The 20,564-nt window shown below is 42.0% G+C and overlaps 1 protein-coding gene across 6 annotated transcripts in view; it reads right to left on the minus strand.

Moving 5' to 3' along the window:
* The window catches only part of Frmd5 (FERM domain containing 5), a 282,263-nt gene that overhangs the window by 192,870 nt on the left and 68,829 nt on the right, over window positions 1-20,564 (minus strand). The window lies entirely within an intron of this gene.

Here is a 20,564-nt window from a genome sequence, read left to right on the forward strand (position 1 = left end):
CTCCCTTCTGCTTCTCCTGTAATTCCTTAGGAGGACTGGGGTACAGTTTGTGCTGCCACATGTGGCTTTTACATGGGTGCTGGGGATTCAGAGTCAGGGCTTCTTGCCTATAGGGCAGGCGCTGTACTACTGGGCCATCTCCCCAGGCCAGATGAGCTTTCTCTGAAAACTCATTTTATTTATTTATCTCCATTGCTATCATCATCATCACCACACACACACACACACACACACACACACACACACAGCGCATGGACACATGCCTGTGAAGGTCAGGGAACTGTGGAGCTAGCTCTCTCCTTCCACCTATACGTGGGTCACAGGAATAGAACTCACATCACCAGGCTTGTGTGGCAATGCTTTTAGTCACCAAGCCATCTCTCCAGCTTTGCTAATGAGCGTCCATTGAGACAATGAGAATGTCCTGGATTTAGAGTAGTGGCGATAGCTACAATTATAAATGCGCTTGCCCCTGGGTTGTCTGATTTAAAGTACTTACACTGGCATTTTGTGTTATATGTGTTTTTCCACAAAATTTTTAACAATATTTTTCTAATGATTTGTTTTTATTTATATGCACTGGTGTTTTGTCTGCATGTGTGTCTGTGTGAGGGTGTCAGATCCCCTGGAACTGAAGTTCCAGACAGTTGTGAGCCACCATGGGGCACTGGGGATTTGAACACACGAGTCCTCCGACAAAGCAGCCAGTTCTCCTTACAACTGAGTCATCCCTTCAGCCTTCTTCAACAAACTTTTAAAGATGGAATACTGGCCTATTGACAGAATACTTTTGTAGTGATACATAGAGAGTAGAACTTCCTCTATCATTAGAAAGCACCAATTCTATATTTTATTAGATATTAATCTAATAAGGGAGTATTAGACTTACTAAATCACTACTATGAGAATCATCTGTCTACTATTTTAAAAAGCATTCATATTCTTGCTAACTAACACAAAGGGCAAAGTGAGACAAGAAACACAAGGGAGACTCAAGGCTCGTCCCAGCCTCACAGGTGTTAAAGTCGCGGAGAGTGAACAGGACACAAAGGAAGCCCAACAGTGTGACAGTGTAAGATAAGAATTCAGGATGAATGCAACCAATGTAGGTCATGAAACCAGTGTTAGCAAGGCAGCCCGTACAGTGTTAGCAAGGCAGCCCGTACAGTGTTAGCAAGGCAGCCCGTACAGTGTTAGCAAGGCAGCCTGTATAGTGTTTGTCAGCAAGGCAGCTCGTACTGTGTTTGCTGTACAGTGTTTGTTATCATGGCAGCCTGTACAGTGTTAGTGGGTGTTACAGAGTCAAGCTGCACTGTGGTTTTACCTCTTACTGCCTGAGGAGCCTGCTGTAAGTTACTTTTCTTCAATTTCTTCATCTAAAAATTTAACGTTATAGAACTTATCCCAGAGTAGTTGAGAAGACTGTATTCATAAGCATTTGAATGAGCAGGGTAGCATGTACCTATAATCCTGGCACTTGGGAGTCTGAGACTAGAGGATCATGAGTTTGAGGCCAGCCTGAAATACACCACAAGATTCCATCTATATGCCTATGTCTATGTGTCTATGTGTCTATATATGTCTATGTGTCTGTGTCATTTATGTCTATGTCTCTATGTCTACGTCTATATCTATGTCTACGTCTACATAAAACTTGTAGCCAGCACAAAGTTATCACAGTCTGTTATATTGTCACAGACTATGAATGAAGGCTAAATGATATTTAGAAATAAAATTAAGCATTCTGAGGCAGCAACTTCCAATTTCTTTTGTGTATCTAAATATGCAACTTAAATAAAATCCCAATATCCATGCTAAAATGGACAACTTGAGAGTACCTCATACAGCCAACTTAGGGACATACACAGAGAGTGATGTAGCTATGGAAACACTTGAAAATGGAAATACAACACAAATCAAAGAGCTCAATGCCTGGCATTGGAGAGCAACTTAGAGCAACTATTAATAACTGTTATATTTAATTTGTAAACATGATTTTTATCTCTCGGTGAGATATTTAGGAAATCCTTAAGTGTTTTTCCTCAGGAGAAGAAAATAATAAATCTAATTAAAACACTGCACTTGGCTGGTGCATTTAATCATTCATGAAATGAGCACTATAAAATCAGGCTTGTGTGGCACTTGGCATGTGTTCACAATGTGATTTATTTCAAACATACACACAGATGTATGGATACAAGTATATTAATACATGAATTTCTGTGGCCAGTTTTTTAAACTAAGATTATAAATTCTTCAAAAGCAAAAAATATCAATAATCTGTAGGTTCTTATCATTAGTGGCAGGTGGAGTGCTCACGATATTATCTCTAATGAAATCTTTCCTGATTTAGCTCTTGTCTCCTAAGTGCAGGAGATGTTGGAGGAAGATAAATTGCAGGCCATTAATGTGAACAAAATTTTGTGATGGGGAAAAAAAAAAGAAAAAGGAAACCAGTGACCAAAGAGTCCGACAGTGCTAAGTTCCAGAAGAGACATCTAAGTAACACGTTCACAAGGATGGTGCTATTTCATTCACCTGTCACGAACTTTGAAAAAAGGATTTGTTTTATTGTACGTATATGGATGTGCCTACCAGAGTTCATGTGTACTGTATATGTCCACATATACAGAGAGAGAGGCTAGAAGATGTCCTGGATCCCCTGGAACTGGAGTTACAGACAGCTGTGAGCTGCCATGTGAGCGCTGGGAACCAACCCTGGGTCCTCTCCAGCCTACAATCATTTAGACCAGTGCTAAATGCAACCTTCACTTTACAGGAAGTTGGGATTTGCTTCTCTCAAACAGACAGGGTTTTTTTTGTTTTTGTTTGTTTTTTTGTTTGTTTGTTTTGGTTTTTCTTTAGCACCACATGCCTCTTCTTCCACAGTCCAGAGAGGAAGGGAAAAACACAGAGTGCTCATGTAAAAGTAATTTAATAATTTAAGGATAAAGCTGAGGCAAATACAAGTGTAAGTTCATCGGCATGTTCATGTGTGTGTCTTCAAATGTGTGTAGAGGTCAGAGAACCACCCCCAATAGTCGTTCCTCAGGTCCCGTTGACCTTCATTTTGGGGACACAGTGTTTCTTATTGGTCTGGGGCTCACCACATATGCTAGCCTGGCCTCAGAGTCGACCCATCTCTAGCACCCCAGCACACACATTAATTACGAGCATTTGCCACCATGTGCAGTCTTCTTCCTTTTCCTTTTAACATGGGTTTCGCAGGTCAGACTCCAAGTCTCATACTTGCAAAGCAAGCACTTTAGCAACTGGGAGAGCTCCCTGGCCTCTTGACTTCTATTTTAAGGCTTATCCAGGAGAAACGTTTTTCAGAATGTCTCAGTTAATCCACACCCTAATATTATCTCTGCTCATGCTGAATTTCCGATTTACTTTGTGCTATAGTAATTATGTTTTTGCTCTGTTCTCCATCTTGGTTTCTTTTTATTATTTTTTTTTCAAGAACTGGCACTGAAACATATAAATTAGGTAAGAAGCATGTGATTATAACTCATTTCCAGCTACATACACATTTTCTAAACTCTCCCTCCTTTGGGCAAAAGAAGAAGCAAACTTTTTTTGATCTCATTAGATGTAGAAGGATGGATATCAACAAAGAAGGAAGGGGGACTGGAAGGCTCCCCTTCTGCCGAAGCGGATCTAGAACTTGAACATGACCAGGGATTACTTGGTGACATGAGTTAAGATGACTGAATCTCTGGTTTATAGGATCATACAAAAGAAATGCAGTATTTTTTTTATAAAACACTGTAACTATGTTAATATATTATCTTTATGGAGAGATCCCAATCTAGGTACTGAGAAACTACAGCAACATTGACACTGTTCATATAGTAGTTGCATTTGGGGGTAAATGAATTCTTTTTCAACAACTCACCTCTGCATTACATCTCACTGTCTCCAGATGCACAGGGAATCTTCTAGGTAGCCTCGTGCCAGCCTGCACACTTACTCAGCCCAGCCAGTTGGATTCCTCTGTTGAGAGTCTGGAATTGAAACTGAGATCTACCAAGGGAATGACTTTATGAGCTACGGAGGCACTGCAGGGTAGTCACTATAATAAGCAGTAACAGAGGAGTCCTGTCTGTCTAGACCTCCAGGAAAAAGGCAGATGTAGAACAAATGGAGTAGAGCATGTTCGCTCGCTCCTGTCTGGGGCCAGCTGCTCTCTGATTCTGGGGTCTGGCAACATTTATCTCTTTATAATGAGCCCTCCTGTCACGCTTAATCTTGATTGTCAAGTAGATGCAATTTAGAAGCACTGTGGAAACCGCTCTGGGCATATCTGTGAGGAATTATCTGTATTGGGTTAATTGTGGGGGGGAGACCCACCCTAAACGTGGGCAGTAACATTCCATGGACCACACTAAATAAAAAGGAGAGCGTGCGCGGAGAGTAAGCATCCATTGCTCTCAGCTTCCTGATTGTAGACACCGGCTGTCCAGGCACCTCGTGCTGCTGCCAAGCTCTCTCTGCCCCCACACTATCCCTGGATCTGTGGGCTTCATTAGTTAGTCCTAGCTATGGGTGACAATTCCCGCTTAAAAGTGTACTGGGAACTCTCAAGTGTTAACAAGCCCCTGCTATGCACAAATAACTGTCCATGGTGTACAGATATCTAAGATCACAGAACAAATTATTTTAGACCTTACACATTTTTTTTTGTGGGAGTTTTTGTTTTGTTTTGAAAGAAGGTTTCCCTGTGTAGCTTGGAACTTGTTCTGTAGACCAAGCTGACCTCAGACTCAGAGATCTGCCTGCCTCTGCCTCCTGAGTGCTGGGATTAAAGGTGTGCAGCAACACTACCACCCAGTTTAGATGGTATATATTCCTATAAAGTAAGCTCAAGGCCTGTGCTTTCTGTTTTATTTTGTCCCCCATTTTCGCTCTGTGAATTTCTAACATATGAACATCAGTATTCTGAGAGGCTCATGGGAAGATAAAGAGACAGCGAGTTTGTAGAACTTACCCATCTCAGACTCTGTCTATTCAACAAATTTCAACTGTACTGACAAACATTCCTAGGGAGATTCACTAAGGAGTCCATTAAAATGGCTTCTTTGGAAAGCACCAGTGGACTTATTGTACCCATAAGACATACTACCATGGTACAGTAGTTTACTTGCATTATTCTTGACACTTCATATTAGGAGGCACCTAGCAAAGAATTATACTCTGTAGAGCATAATTATACCATTTACTGTAGAATACTCCCCTCCCCAAATGCCCCAGAGTAAGACTCACCTGGAGCACTTGGAAACATGCAGCTAGTCAAGAGTTCACGTAATGAATTAGAATCTAAGAAACAAGCCTAGGGGACTCTTATGTGTGACAAGCATCCTCAGGAGATTCTCTTCCTATTTAGCAAGAGTCTGGAGAATGACCTTGAGTTTCACACACACACACACACACACACACACACACACACACACACACAGAGAGAGAGAGAGAGAGAGAGAGAGAGAGAGAGAGAGGGAGAGGGAGAGAGAAAGAGAGAGAGCATGCCAACTGCTGACAGGCTTTTGCGTATCTGAACTTGTTCTTTCCTGTTTGCATTCAACTATCTGTTCCTCTTCAGATAGATCCCTGAAGCAAGATTCCCTGGCTTTCTAGAGTTTCGCTCCCTTCTTTGTTCCTAGAGCAGCCAAGCAGAGACCCAGTTATAAAACACATATACTTATATCTTCTTCCCATTTTTTGCCTAGCCCTTCCAACCACTGAATGGACTCAGAGGCATCCCTGATTGGTACTGCCTGGCGTCGATGACCCACCTCAATCCAAGAGAGGCTTTAGAAGGGCTGCCCAGATGTCTTCTACAAGTACCAGAGTAAATTACACCCATGCTTTGTTTTTGCTTGTTTGGTTTATTGAGACAGTGTCTCTCTATGTAGTCCTGGCTGTCCTGGAATAGGCTATGCAGACCAGGCTATCCTTGAACTCACAGTCATGCTCCTGCCTCTGGCTCCCAAGTGCTGAGATTGAAAGTATACCCCACCATGCCTGACCCATGAAACTAACAGAGCGAATGAGTTGATAACAAATGAAGTACTTTTGCTGTTTAAATACTTTAAAACAATTGAAGTGGTACAATACTATCTAGTTCACAATTTGACACAAACTCCCCAGAATATTGCCAAGGGTTAGATCTAGTAGTGTGCACTTTTGAAATACATCCTATAGGAAGGAATCTACAAGGGGGCAGTCCTGAGCCAGCCCATACACCACACAGGTTCCACCACTGTGTACTCCAGCTGTCGAACTCTCTGGGAAACACCAGAAGTGAGCACATGGGCAGAGGGAAGAAGGATGGCCAGTGACCCTGCCACACCTCATGACATAATGATACAAAATTATGATACTAATAGTTAGCTCATGGTGCATGCAGAATGTGTTTCTCTCAGTGAGAATCGGTGAAGTCTGACAAACACACTTTGTTCTCTGAAATAAACAAACCAACACATCAGATAGTTACACCAACGTCTCCAGGATTGAAGGATGAGAACGACGGAAAGCAAATGACAGAAGGAAGAAAGAACAACCATTCCCACCTGATAGGAACTGTAATAGGTAACGACAAACAACAACAACAGGCTGTCAGCAGGACTTTGCTTTTGCTATATAAAGAGCAGCTTGGTTCATAAGATTTACACAGAGGACACCTCAACTGCCCTTAGAATGACAGGCGTCTGGGGTGTCCAGGTCAGGTAGGTAATGAAATCTGTACTGCGAGTAAGTAGAAGGTGCCACCAAAAGAGATACAGGGAGGCTCTAACGAAAACAGCATCCTTAAGGGGGGTTGTGCCTTCAACTCTATACACAGAGATACTACATAATGATGTATACACACATACAATACACACACATGGTAACCATCTATCTACGCCTAGACATTCAGACTAGTAACTCGACTAATGTGTGCAAACTCCTTCTGTGGGCAGAAGGACTGCTACTGTGTGCCCAGATGGGGACATGGAAAAATTATGTTTACCCAACTTCAGAGAACCCATGCCAAAATATTCCTCCCAAACAAATGATTTCACTTGTTCTTGTTTTCCTCCAACACACCAGCCTGACAAACTGTTTTACACATGAATTTGACGTTTCAAAAACTGGTATGCAATAATGGCAAACTCGGAACATCCTTCTGCTCCAAGGGCTAAGGCAGGCCTTCGACTGACATGTGAACTGCATCCTAATGTAAAATAATATCATCTTCTAAAAGCACAGGAGAGAGGACCTGTACAGCAGCAGACCTGGCTTGACCCTGTGGTGTGTGCACCAGCAAGGAGATATAACCAGAAAAGCAATTAGGAGGTATCCTTCACTATCCTTCCTTACCCACAGAGTTGGACAATGTGAACACTGACCACAATGAATGTACAGCTTCCTTACAAATAGTGACTGACACTTCAGATGCCTCCTAGGGACCCTGTCCCAGCTAAGACTCGAAGACTCTACACTCTACCATCTGTTTTTACACTCATTCACTTCTTTTAAGCATCATGTATTATGATAATTAGACACATCATTGATCAGGGTAGGGTGTGCCTGTTGTCTCTGCTATGTTTGAGACTCACCTGAGCTCAGGAGTGACCAGCCTGAGAAGCATAACAAAACCTACCTAAAAACATATAGCTGTGTATATCAGGCATAATTACAGTCACGTTTTTCTAGCACCTACAGAATTTCTCTAAGGTCAATATTTACTATTTACAGTAAAGATGCTTGCCTTGCAAATGAAGAACAGTGAAGTATTATTCATCAGGACAGCAGCACAGCAAGACTAAGACCACACTGTCCTCCAGCTCCCGGATTAAGGAAAACACCATCAGGAACCATTTATCCTGATGTTGATGGCTGCAGCATGAAAGCCAGTCACCTCCACCTGCGGACACTTCACACCAGCATGTCATGATTCTGGCAAAGTCTGGCAAACACACAGCCATTTTAATGATGACGAGAGGGTGTGCAATGCAACTCAGAGAATGCATTGTATGTGAAAACAAACAAACAGAAACACAGGAAAATTAATGTGCTTACAACCAGAAAATGCATAGCCACAATTCCTAAGCCAGGCATGCTCAAAATTTAACATGCATACAAACACCTTGGGGTCTCATTAAAACACAGACTTGGATTCAGTAGTTCTTGGCTAGGCCTGAGCCTGAGATCCTAACAAGTTCCCAGATGATGCTGACGACTGCAGACTCCATTTCTAGTAGTAAGACCACCTACCATGACCTCTCCTGGGAGCCCAAAGTAATATCTTTGTCACATAAAATTCCCATCCCATCACAAGAAGAAAGCAGACACTTTTAAATGGGAATATACAAAAATACATGATTGCTGGCGTCCCTTCTGGAGAATGGGAGGAGAATGCAAATTTGGGATTCTTGGTGCCGATTTTAACTTGCACCAACATTCTATTCTCCTTTCCTCAAAATTGGCTTGGCATCCTGACTCCCTCAAGGGAGACAGAGACTGCTTGTTGCCAAGATGCAGCAGTATCCAAGGTACAAAAGCATTATTTTTTATTGTCTAATGCAACTACCTTCCAGAAGCCAGCCTAAGGACAGTTTCAGGCCTCTTTCAGAAGTGGCTGTAAGACTGTTTCTGGAATTAAAGATCTATCTAAATCATACCAGATTCACTGGGTTTCACAATCTCTTAAAAATAATTTCATTGCTGGGCAGTGGCAGATGCCTTTAATCCCAGCTCTTGGGAGGCAGAAGCAGGCAGATCTCTGAGTTTGAGGCCAGCCTGGTCTACAGTGTGTATTCAAGGACAGTGAAGGTCACACAGAGAAATCCTGTCTTGAAAAAGCAAACCAAGCCAAAACAAAACAAAAAACTTGTCTGAGGTTAAGATTATTTCCCCCTCTGCCCTTTCTCCTCGACTTAGAGCATTTATCTAACATGCTGGAAAACATACTGACCTCTGAGCCTGTCCACAGCAGGAACACTGTTACAGCATATCCATAAAAACTTTATATTGAAGGATGGAGAATAGCAAGGAAAGGTTTAAATCATATTCACTAGAGCTGAAACCTACTCATGGGGATGATGTCTGGTAATGCCTCTCGATCATAATATTGCATTCAAATCACCTACACAGTCACCTAGCAGCAAATGGAATCCGTATACTAGAAGCAATTAAGGCACATCAAGCCACCCACAGATGCATGGCAGTCATCAGGGAAGACGCACATGTTTAATGAGCACAATATACTTCTTCCTAGAACAACACTTTTAAGATGGTGCTGTTCACAGTTGATCAGCAGCACTAAAATCAGGTCCTCATTATTAAAATTAGTAGCATCATAATGAATCCAAACTTTTAAAATTTTGTCTCTCTCACTTCCACCTCCACCGGTACTAGGGGGTTGAACCCAAGCTTTGAACACACAAAAACATGGCTCTACTACTGAGCCACACCCCCAGTAACACACACTCCCATAAGCCATCATGTAACAACAAAAAAGCCACGATCAATGAGACAGTGCGAGGCCTTGGTAACTCCTCTCCAGAGCAAAACACAAACCACCAACAGCCTGACTTCTAAGCCTAATATTCTTTTTCTCCACCCCTTGAAAAAAGTTGCTGTTTGGAAAGACTCCACATTCACTGCACCTTGTTTTATTTATTTATTTATTTATTTATTTATTTATTTATTTACTTATTTATTTGGTTTTTTGAGACAGGGTTTCTCTGTGTAGCCCAGGCTGTCCTGGAACTCACTCTGTAGACCAGGCTGGCCTCTAACTCAGAAATCCGCCTGCCTCTGCCTCCCAAGTGCTGGGATTAAACGCGTGCGCCACCACGGCCTGGCTGCACCTTGTTTTAAACATTAAAGGTCTTGGTCAACAAAAGTGTCAACTAACGTGGACCCCTGGAAACTCCCCAAAACTAAGCCACCAACCAAAGAGCATACAGGAGCTGGCCCAAGGGCCTGGCACACATGTAGCAGAGGACTGACTACCTTGTCTGGCCCCAGTGGGAGAGGATGAGCCTAGTTCTGTAGAGTCTTGATAACCCAGAGAAAGGGTATGCCTTGGTGGGGGACACCCTTTCAAGAAGAAGGGGAGGGGAGATGAGATGGGAAACTTTGGGAGGGGGAACAAAACAGGGGGGAGGGTAACATTTAGGATGTAAATAAATAAAATAATTTATTTAAAAAAAAAAAAAAGGTCCCGGTCAAAAGAACTAGCTCCTTTGGCTAGAAATACTTCTGAGTCCAGATTTGTCTGTCAAGAGGAGGACGACAAGGTGGGCCAGCACGGGGCCAGCATGGTTTTGTAGAGTGCTCCCTAAAAGGGAGAGTGAAGAAAGCTGTGGAGGGTGTAGAAAATCGAAGCCAAACTAGTTAAAGTATTACCACACACTGTTTTCCCCCAAAGGACATGATGAGGGACCTTAAACAGTGTAAAACAAGTAATATCATAACCTCATTAGCTAACCCACTTACTATGTATTTCTTCTCACTAATTCCCTGGAGTGTCTCTAGATTCCAGGCCTCTTAGATGACTTGAAACCTTCGTGAAGATGGAATTAGACCGATGCTGAGAACTGGCGTGCCTGCTTCTTTTCAACCTTCACTGTAAACACTGGAAAGAAACCTATTTGTGCCCAGGGTGACAACTGGACATAGTGATCCCAGGAGGAGGCCCCATCCTGGTGACCTATACTATGTGTTTGCAAATTACAGTTGGTTCCACCTAATTTTTAAGGGATGCAATGTGTAATTAAAGGAAAGGTAGTTACAGCTTCACTTCCTTTAAGAATGAAATCACAACCAAAAGCATTGGAAACACTTAGGTGCTTTAAAAGAAAAATGGTGATATTGGGTCCTACTTCTAGAGTCTAAATCATGGATTTGAAGGAGGAGCTCAGGAACTTACTTCAAATCACCATCCTTAGTTATTCTAAGTTCTCTACAGCCTGGAAGCACTGGCTTGAGGGCACATGTGACTCAAAACCTTTGGACCACTGACAGTGAGTCATACCTGCCATACCTGGTGGTGCAGTCCTTTCGTCCCAGCACCAATAAGCAGAGTCAGGTGTGTCTCTGTGAGTTCCAGGACAGCCTGGTCTACATAGTGAGCTTGAGGCCAGCCAAAGCTACATAATGAGAACCTGTCTCAAAACCCAGGGAAAATGAGTCATAACTGGTTTTTTATGTTAATCATTTTGCCACACTCAAAGACACCATTATCGAATCTTTGTAGCAACTAAATCTCTTGGACACATTCACCTCCCTGGACCACAAGATCTGACCACAAACAAGATGCAACTGGCCTGGGGAGCCTTGTAAGAACACTTGGTTAGAGGATGGGAGGATGACACACTTCAATGTGAGAATGAAGACGTACCAACTGGTAAAGGAGACGTAAGCCCGCACACAGGGGGATGAGCAAGAGTTTTGAGAAGAAAGGTGTTGTCATTAATTTTATCACTGAAAGGAAAAACAATAAATAAATAAATAAATAAATAAATAAATAAATAAATGCAGAAAGAAAGAAAGAAAGAAAGAAAGAAAGGAAGGAAGGAAGGAAGGAAGGAAGGAAGATAGATAGATAGATAGATAGATAGATAGATAGATAGATAGAAAACCAGAATGACTGCAGATTCTGCCATGAAGGTCTTCAATTTTTAAGAACATATTTCAAATAAACATGCTTACCAATTTATTGAAATGAAATGAAAGGAAGTAAAGAGGCCATTAAGAACTAAGGTAAGAGAAATAAAGATCACATAAATGGTCTATTTTTAATAGGAAAATAAGAAAAGGAATTAACCTGATTTAGAGTTAAATGTAGTATATCTGTTTCTCTGCATAGCTCCCAGGAGACTTTAGAAACACAGTTTAAAAGACTTCCCAGTCCATCTACTGTCTACTTCACTAGACAGAGAGAGATAACAGTTCATCTCAAGTTTCACTGACTCCTGGGCAGTCCCTTAAACAAGCAGCAGAACAGAGAAATGGTTGCTGTCAGTTACAGTGCCTGAGTGAGCAGAAAATCCAGGCATTACTTTTTACTACCTTAAAGGCCTAACAAGAATGAAAAAGAAAGCAGATGAAACCAGGTGTCTGTCTATGAAACAAAACAAATGTTTCATACCATACACTACCCTAGCTGTCAATGTTCAGAAGGAAGGAAGCAGGCTGTGAAGGCTGGGAGAGTTCCTCTCTAGAGAGACAAGCAGCTAAGAGGAAACACACATGGTCAACAAGGAAGACAGACCCGAGGGCCTGACACACTGCAAGTGTTGTCCTTGGGCCTGCTGATCCTAAGACAACAGCCTTAGGAGCCAACGTGGCCATCTCTGGACTCAACAGCTGTCACAGGGCTGGACTCTAGGACCTTTTCAGGTGAGTATGGAAGGAATTCTGCCCAAGTCCAAATTCTCCAGAAAGGGAGCGACAGGAACGACATTGCAATAAAAAACGGCAGAAGACAGAGGGGATTCTTGTCTTCTGAGGAAGATCCTCATTGCAATCAAATCACCACTCAGTTTCAAAGAATGCTTTCATTTAGACAGACATTATAGAATACATCCTTGGCTTTTTACCCTCCCTCACAACATTCATTTTCAAGCTCACTGTTCAGGTTATCACTGCCTCTGCTGATATGAATAGGTCAGATGGCTTTAGTGATATATATGCATAGACGCACAAGGCATGCAATTTATCCATTTGAAGAGTTCAGTAGTTTTTAATGTATGTATATATATATGCATATGTGTATATAATAATATATGTGTATTTATTATACAAACATATGCATATATATTATAACTCTGCCACAGTTAGTTTCATAACTTTTCATTATCCCCAGTCATTTCCTCAGTCATTAGACATCCTTCTTCATCTCCTAACTGCCTTCATCTCTAGACAACCATTAACTTACTGTCGCCATGGATTAGCTTATCTAGACGGTTCATATGACATAATATTTAGTATTTTGTACTGGTTCATTTTACTTAACCCAATGCTTAAAACTCATTGGGTCATTACATCTATTCTTTTTAATTAATGAACACTATTCCACTTTCTGGGTTTACTACCATTTTATTTGCCTATTTCCCAACAGACACCTGTTTCCACATTGGGGTTCTTATAAATATTATTAATAATGCTGATAAACGTCCACACTCAGTAGTAAAGATCCTATCAAAGTCATCCCAAAAGTCTAGAAAGCAGAAGTCCTGGGAGCTATTGAGCCAGTTGTACGGACCTGTCAGTCAGACTTAAATGGCTGGCAAACATGTGGATTTCGTGCCGTGCTGTGTCCATCACTCATGACTGAATGGAAAGTGAAGCTCTGTCTTTCATCTGTGCATCTCAGGCCTTTCCTCCTTTCTTTTCTGTGTGCTTTTAGTTCTGGTTGTTTTCAATTTAGCCTTTCAAAATATGAAAACATTTTTTACGTACATTAGCTTTAACAAGAGAACCCATAATCATTAACGCACATTAGAACTAAATGGATGGTGAGTATTTACCATGCTGTTGCTAATAAGCTTAATGTTATTGTTTTTAAAAAAATGTGTTATATTTGGCTTCATAGAAAAATAAAATTCAGTGTCTTCTTAAGGAGGTCACTAATTTGAAAAAATGTTTCTCAGTCAAGAGTAACAACTATGTAAAAAGTTTGCTTCTTTCATCTATGCACTTCATGGTATCACAGAGCCTGTTAGGAGCCTAAGAGAAGGTAATATTTATATGCACACATTAAAAGAAATTAAAATACAACTCCACATATTGATAATACAAAGTGGAGACTATAGTAGGTTAGTGGTAAAAGGCGAGTAGTCAAAAGTCCCGTTACAAAGTGCAACAAGTTTATTTTCCACACATTAACTGCAAAAATCCCAGCATTTCTATCGATGACCAAGGAAAGGGCTTTAACCTAATTAACACATGTGCCTCATGACCAGCACTAGAAGCTCTGGGGTGTTGGCATAGGATGGATAGGTTTCCTCATGAAGAGGCCACTTGCTAGCTGTCCATCAACAAACGCTAACACAAGAGGTCTACTATTGTATGTAAGACAGAGACTCATTCTTATCTGACTTAGGTAAAACATGTCATCATAGGATCTCACGATTATATGATTTCCAAAAGCTCACAGGTCTACTGAGACATAGCAGCTTCCTTCCCACTTCCGAATACTTCTCTTACCACAACGGGTCACCTGATCAACTCAACCTGGTCTTTATAGTCTTTGGCTCCATGGCTGTCTCTTTGTGAAGGCTTAGTGAGCGTGGCTCTAGCCTCTCACTCATCCCTCCTGTCTCCAGCACCGTGACCACAACCAGTTGGTCCCTCGACCCTCCATGACCCATGATGCCTCTGCAATGGCTTCAAATACTTAAAGGAGTATGCTTCCCTTCTAAACTTTGAGGGGAGGTTCTGCTTCTAATACTGTGTCTGGAAATATAAAGATCTTCTATAAAGGCTTGCTTTTATTTGTTATAAATACAACAGCATCCTTAAACATTTTGGGCTCAGAAGCCCTCACAACAAGGATTTCAGCAATTTCTATTTATGAGCCAGAGAGGTGGCTCAGCAGTTTAAGGCATCTGTCATGCAGGCCTGACAACCTGAGTTTGAATCTCAGAACCTGTGCCTTTAAAAATGTTGTGGGCAGTAGCTCTTGTTTGTAATCCCAGCATTCCCTATGTGAGATGGGAGACAGAGGCATTAGAATCGCACAGAAGCCCGAGGGCCAGATAGCCTGAGGTATGTATAGTGGCAGAATCAAGGTGAACAAAAGAACAGACTTCTGAAAGTCATTCTCTGACGTCTACACAGGCACCATGGCCCATGTGCACCTCATTAACACATAGGAACAGATACATACACTAATAAATTAAAGTTTTCTGTTTATGTGGCTTATATGTGTATGTGTGTGTTTTAAGTATTTATCATTAGAATGTTAAAGTGAGAAAGTTGCATGGCCTTAAGAAAAATAAGCAACACAAAAAGCTCACAGCATTTTTTTAAAACAAAAAATGAACACAAACTCCAAGAACTGAACAAGTCTCAGGAATCCACAAGGATGCCAGTCTACAACATGATAGGACTCGGGAACTTGAGTGGTTTTAATTTTTGTTTTTGCTTCTTCTTAAACTATTGAATGCATTTTTCTCTGCTGTGCAAAGTTAACACATCTTATGTATTTGAGGTCAAATGAAAAGATCTAAGGGAAGAAAGATAAGTTTAGTCAAGGCTAGGGAAGACTGCTAGGTCTAAGGAGGCAAAGGAGACAGACAGACAGACAGACAGACAAACAGACAGACTACCACCAATCCTGAGAAAATAATGAAGAAGCCAAAAGTAATTTTGCTCAAACAAAAGCAAGAATGCAGGCAGGTAAGATGGCAAAGTGAGTAAGCCCTTGCTGCCAGGCCTGATGAGTTTGAGAGAACCAACTCCTGAAAGCTATTCTTTGACCTCCATAGGCTACATCTACACACATAAATGTGATACAATTAACACACACACACACACACACACACACACACACACCTTTAAAAAAACAAAACAAAAACAAAAACAAAGAATGACACAAAGGCCAAAAGTTTAAACAGAATCTTACACATAAGTTGCCCTCTGGAGTGAAATGCTCCCTGTGGTCGATTCCTTGTTCACACCCCCCACCCTCGAGCCCCACCCACTTCCACGATTTCCCACCCCCACCCATTGAATGAGTGTTCCTGTGCCCTCTCCTTCCTCACACACCTGGCTCTCCATTCCTTCTGGCTTTGCCATCACTGGCAGAAAACGCTGCACAGTGATACGATTAGGTAGAGAGAAGAAAAGGCAATTCTGATGAAGCTGTGACTGAATTCAAATGATACATTTTTCAACACTCAGAGTATAAAAAATGTTAATGAGATTTTAAAATAGGAACACTGAAGCTATTTTTATATGCTGGAAATACATTTAAAATTAATGCCTTGAAAATATGCTTCATGAAATCCAGGGCTGGACAGTAATAGAGATTTGACTACTGTGCTGGGACAGTAGAAATAGAGAGGGCTTAAATTATTTCACTAATTTTATGTCATTTTTTTTTTTTTTTTGCAGAAACAAAAGCCATGGAAATATGGCAGGTAATTCTCACTTTAATGTCTCTTTGGTTCTTCCCATAAAATGTCCAAGGATATCCAATTGGTTTGGATTTTACTAAGTAGTTATGTGTGAGGTCAAAATATACACATATTTTGTGTATATATAATACACACACATACATACATACACACACACACACACACACACACTATAGGCTCAAACAAAATTCATCCAGTAGATGGCTATTAGTCCTCAAGCTCAGAATTTTTCTTATATTTCCTAAACAGTATAAGAAACAAAGAGAATAAGGCAAAAGAATCTGTATATAGCCTGTAAAGCAAAACAACAAAAACCCTATCATATCATTTATTTGTTTTAATGTTTGCTGATGCCAGAGATAGAGCATGTAGTTTAGTCCTTAGTCAATAAGATGCTTCAGTAAATTTAATAACTACTAATATTATTGATACAATAATACTACAAAACTATTAAAGAGCTGTCAGGAACATGTGACTGAAATGTAAAGTTGCCACAGGCCCATGTGCTTTGCAGCTGGTGTCACAGTTTGAGGAAGTGGATCACTCGAGGAGGGTTCTGAAAGTGATCCCCCATTTCCGTTCCAAATAGAGTTCTCTGCTTCCTGATCTACTGCCCTGAAATTCCTGCCATCATGGACCAAGATAATCCGAATTTCTTCTGACTACGTCTTCTGCAGTGCTTCCTGAGATCTGGAGGAACATCGGTGTCTGAGTACTCCCCTTCAACTCTGATGAGGTAATTGTCATGATGTCTCTTCACAACAATAAGACACTCACCAGGACACTAAACCCTTGTGCTCTCTCCACCACCCCTTTATCTCTGGAACATGGGTGATGGTGATTTTCAGAGACAAGTGTTCTACTACGAAATACAAGCAAGAAAAAGTCAAGGGGAAACAGGAATGAAAAAATATTTGAATAAAGCTGATGATATCAGTAATATGAATGGGTGTAAACACAAATGTCTGGAAGGCACCAGGACCAGTGTATCACGTTCATATAACAAAACAGTCAGGCCTGACTTACAGCATCATAGATTTCTGTTTTAGTGCACAGTATTAGATGAGAGTTTCCCCTGTGGAGTGGGCCTTAAGTCCAATGAAAATTTTGGTTGTAGCCTTAACAGGTTGTACCACTAGTGCTGTAGTCAGCACATCCTGCATGGCACTTCCAAGGTACAGAATTTAGAGTTCACAGCTAAATACAACTTTTGGCCATAATTCTTCCCAGCAGCTTCCAGCATCATGGAAGCTAGCCAACGGGGAGGGAGTGCTTCCAGCCCTCTCCTAGTTTGCCTCCTCCAAGTCCTGCAACCACATCGCATAATATTTCCAACAAGAGGAGCTTACCATCTCATTCTGGCAAAAAGCCAACAGCAATGGCAATATCCCCCATGATTTTGTGGGGCTCTAAGAACTCTCTGTCAAACAACTCAGAGAGCTAACACACCTACCACTGGAATTTTCAACCAATCACCTGATAACTTGTGGGAAAACAGAGTACGTTTATTCACTCTTTTGCCTCCTTAAGATTTACAGATTATTACAGGCATTTCTGTGTGTCTGACCCAACCATAATACTCACAACATGGAGAGGAAAGGGTTTATTTCAACGTACACTTCCAGATAATATAACAGCCCACCACTAAGGGAAGACAGGGCAAGAACCTGGAGGCAGGAGCCGATGCAGACGCCGTGGAGGAGTGCTGTGCCAGCTTTCCTATAGAACCCAGGACCACCAGTTTGGGGGTGGCACTGCCCACAATGGGCTGGGCCCTCCCCCACCAATCACACACACACACACACACACACACACACACACACACACACACACACGGTCTCCAGGCTTCCTACAGCCCAGTCTGATGGAAGCATTTTCTCAAGTGGAGTTCCCTTCTCTCAGATAGCTGTAGCTTGTGTGAAGTTTACATAAAATTGGCCAGTACAATAGCCAAGGGGGAACGAAGTCCCGTTGTTCCTTCCCTTCTACATGTCATGATCAAATTGGTACCCTGGATTTGCACTGTGGCTGTAGCTACAGTTGTTGCCTCTCTCCACACCTGACTGCCAAGGTGGTCTCTGGGTAAACACTTCACACACCAACATATTTTTTTTCAGCTGAGAATGGTGTGCACTGCTTACTCTGTGGGGCTAACTACTCTCACTCTCCCTGAGGACAGGCCTAATTTTCTTCACCAGTATTGTTTCACTGTTGATGCTTCTGTGAAAAGTTCCTGAAGTTTTAAGGCCTTCCAGATAAGTATTAGCACAGAATCCACTTTCTGTCATTTTCCCCTGAGGAACTCAGGCTTCATACAAATCTTGCCACATCTGTGTTCAAATAACCCAGGCAGGCCTTTCTCCGCTTTGCCTTCTCTTATCTCCTCCATGTTTCGTTACCACTCCACAGACATGATTTATGTGCTCATCAGAGATACTTAGATCCACCAAAGCCTCTCCTACTTCAGAATGATCCTGCCCTGGGAAGAAGCTCAGAAAAGCCACTGCTTCATATCCTGAGATCCCTGCTAAATTAATATCTTCCTTTACTCTATGGTGAACATAAAATACTCCAGCCAGATAATGGGGTGCTATACATTGCTTCTATCTCATTCTCTCAACAGTGCCTGCCTGTGCTTCAAGGGCACCTTAGTAGGCAATACCTAGGCACCCCTGCTGGTGTGTAGAAGCCCGTCTGCAGGAACTGTTCCCTCCATACTGCCTCATGCTGTTCAGCTTTTGTCCTATGAGGGATGGGCAGGTTTATTAGCTTCCCCGCTTCTGCAGTACTCAGACTGATGCCATCTGCCCACATCTCCCATAGCCATATGAATAAGGCCACGAAAGGTTCTTTGTTCTTTAAAGGCTTTTCCCAATCCAGGTAATTCTGATACTGAATGTTCTCAGACTACCGGAGCCTCTCCACTGTTGAGGCCCACCTACATACTGACTCACAGGTTTTTCATTTCTCCATATTAAAGGTCTGACCTAAGGGTGTCTCTTGTCACTTTTATCTCTGTTCCTCTTCACTATCCAACTCCTCTCATGAGTTTCAGTTTGGGGATATTCCAGAAAGACCTCTCTAATATGAACTGGTTCATGTTCTGTGTAGCCCTCGGTTCCCTGCCATGAGAAGGGACAAGCCAACACCTCTATCTCACTCTCCCTTTTACCAAAATTCCCTGCCAAACTCGGATGCTAGCCATGTGTCTCTTTTCCATTGTAATTCTTCCTTTAAACAAACAAGTTCTTTCTGGGCAGCTATCATAGCCTCGGGGTTTCCTATGACACACGGCAGTGGCCAGGCGACCTCCACAGGAGTTCCTCAATACTTCACGAGCTACTAAGAGACTTTAAAAATTATTTTAGGCTTCCAATCATTCTCAGGATGTTCCCACACTCATGAGGCTGACCCACTCATCAAGTAGTCATGCCACTTCACCTCTCAAGGAAGACAGCCGCCACCCCAAGGTCCCTTAGTGGAAGTTCTCTCTCCTGATGGCTCAGCCTCACTTGTGCATCGCATTACCTATAGCAAGGGCAATGCAACAGCTGCTACAGTAATGAGGCACACACGTGCATGCACAAACACACACACATGCATGCACATGCACACAACACACACACAAACACACACATGCACGTACACTCACACAACACACACACACAGGAAAGGACAGCCATGCTATGAATCTCCTCAGCAGATGCTCCACCCCTTAAACAGCTTAGCTTCAGCTGCCTACCTCATCACAATACCACTACTGCTCTTTCTGAACTCATCTTTGGTTTTATATGATCCTGACAACGAAGCCATTCCAGAACTGCTGCTAATGTGGACACCTGTGTTCTATAAGTAAGCCCTAACCCATGGTGAACTTGAGTTTGTCACTGGGGCTTTCAAGGAGGTGGTATACATTATGTCTCCCAGGGACGTAGTTCTCACACTATTACTATAAGACCACTTTAAAAAAAAAAAAAAAAAAAAAAAAAGACAAGATCTTTCTATGTAACCCTGGCTGTCCTGGAACTGGCTATGTAGACTAGGCCTGCCTTTACCTAGCAAGTGCTAGGATTAAAGGCGTGCACCCAAATCCAACTGATGTAAGACTAAAAAGTTTTGAAAGCTTTGTTTGCCTTGATTTTGTTATTGTGGTTTTTACTTTGGATCTTGCACATCTAAAGCTAGGTCACTGGTTGAAATTGTTTCTTACTTAACTTTCCTTATACCTAACTTTGCTTTTACTGTTCATAAGGTTAGGTTGCTATCATCATCTGGAGGGGTAGGAGTAGGGTTCTAGAGCTTTGGTGGACATGCTGACTCACTCCATGCATGCCAGCTCACGGGAATGATGGGTGAGGCGGAAGTCTCATAGATACACAAATGCACTGATTTCACCAGGGAGACTGGCAGGACTGGGTTCTGTCTGGA

This window comes from Arvicanthis niloticus, chromosome 2, assembly GCF_011762505.2.
Source record: "Arvicanthis niloticus isolate mArvNil1 chromosome 2, mArvNil1.pat.X, whole genome shotgun sequence".
Classification (NCBI taxonomy): domain Eukaryota; kingdom Metazoa; phylum Chordata; class Mammalia; order Rodentia; family Muridae; genus Arvicanthis; species Arvicanthis niloticus.